This window comes from Montipora capricornis, unplaced genomic scaffold (genome assembly GCF_036669925.1).
Source record: "Montipora capricornis isolate CH-2021 unplaced genomic scaffold, ASM3666992v2 scaffold_475, whole genome shotgun sequence".
Lineage (NCBI taxonomy): Eukaryota > Metazoa > Cnidaria > Anthozoa > Scleractinia > Acroporidae > Montipora > Montipora capricornis.
Window position 1 is genome coordinate 308,087 of NW_027180212.1, and position 1,914 is coordinate 310,000.

Here is a 1,914-nt window from a genome sequence, read left to right on the forward strand (position 1 = left end):
AATGTATTTTTCTCTGTGTCTGCAGGTAGGGATGAGCTAGTTGTGCTTGTTCAAGGTTGCTATGTGTGGCTTAGATATTACAAAAAAATTCTCTATGATGCATAAATTACATTGCTTGGTAAGGTTGGTGTATGCTGTTGCGTTTGCGTGAATTTTCCACGTGACTGCAAAGACTTTTCATCAATTTCGAGAAGTATTTACTGAGCTCGGTGTCATTTTTCCTTCCCTCATGTTTAAATGACTTCGGGTGGTTCCTCCATCTGGTTTTAAACTCTGTGGCAGTCACACCGATAAATGTCTCAGTGGTTTCCTTGGTTGTGACCTTACCGCTTGGTACACAATTTCTTTTTGCAAGCATTCACTCCGTAGCGTGCGCTCATCTTTTTTTCTGCAGTTGCACATTTTTGTGGTTTTGTCTTGCTGCATGGGGTTGTTCGGTTTTCTTTAAAATGTTTTTGTTATGACCGTCTATTATTTGTTTCATGTTCGGTGTACGGCTATAGCTCAATTTGATGGTGTTTCAGTTAAATGTTTTCCGCAATTTGTGGCCGGTTGGAAAACATGTGTCGACAAGGCTGATGAACGCTCTTCCTATATTAGATTTAACGTTTCTGTTAAACGGAGGGTTAAACCCTATGACATCTCTACGTCTGTTCTTTTGCTTTGGTAGTCTTTGTGGTGTAGGCTTGAACTTAAGTTTGGAGGTGTAACCGCTCTTGTGTAATGCTTCCTGATATGGGGCGGCATCCTCGTTGAAAACGTGTTCATCAGATGAACAAAAGCAGAAAGAAATTGTTTACACTATGATCGTGGACATTTCAAGACTTCATACATCATCAACTTCGGAGGTCCCCGAAATCCTGTCTCCAGGCCCCGCTGGCTAAGAGAAACGATGGAATCTAGGAGAGAGAATGCAACGGTCTGCAACCATCTGAAGCTGTCTGCGTCGGTCTTATCGCAGACGATCGTAAAAACAGGAAGCAAATGTTTCCATTTAAGGAGGCTGGAAAGGGCTTTCAGCTGAGCGCGCGTGCATAGGCCACACACGCAACTGTAAAGCTGCTCGCGTCAGCTATGTTTCAAAATGGGTCACCAGAAATAAGCAAATGCCGATAATTTCGCTTACCTTTCTTCTAATTCCTATAAACGGTTTAATGGTCACTTAAATCTGTTTGTCTTGGCCTGTAGCTCCACTCGCGCACGGACTCGAATGAGAGGGTGACGCATGCGTAAATGCTGGTCTTGTAAGCCCCTCATTTTTCCTGATTTTGCAACTTTACTCGTTTGTATCTCTGCTTGCGGACGATGATTTTTTTTCATTTTTTGCCTGTTAGCTTAGATTAATTTAAAACGTTTGTCTTTCAAATTAAAAAAAAATTCTGTTAGTGAAAAACAATTAGAGACACATTTCCAAAAATTTAAGATAAACTGGCCTACTGATTTTGTTGAATAAAAGACTTTAGAGATTATTTGTAACATTATCTGGTAACGCTGAATGGGAAGATTTTATCGTTCCGTTTTTTTTTTCAAAGAAAGACATATATGTTGATTTTAAAGCTCAAACAAATGCCTTATATCGTTGCCATGGTAATGTTATTTTGGAGAAAAATGTGATGTGAGAAATCTATGATGGGATCTTAATACCCAGGCCAAATTTCGTCTGGAAGGATTACCCTAACGGTACCTAAGGACAGAATAGTCTTATTTTTTTGAAAAAAGGAGAAACTATTTCGAGCCTCCTTAACTCTGAAGCGATCGCGGACAAGCGTACCTCTAATCCTCTGCGAAGCGAGGAGAAAAAGGAGCGCACTTATTTCAAGTCTGATTGGACATGTTTCAAGGCGAACAATAGTGTGTCGCCCATAGGACACACCTCATCTCAGATACACGTTCCATTAATTAATTTAAAAATTG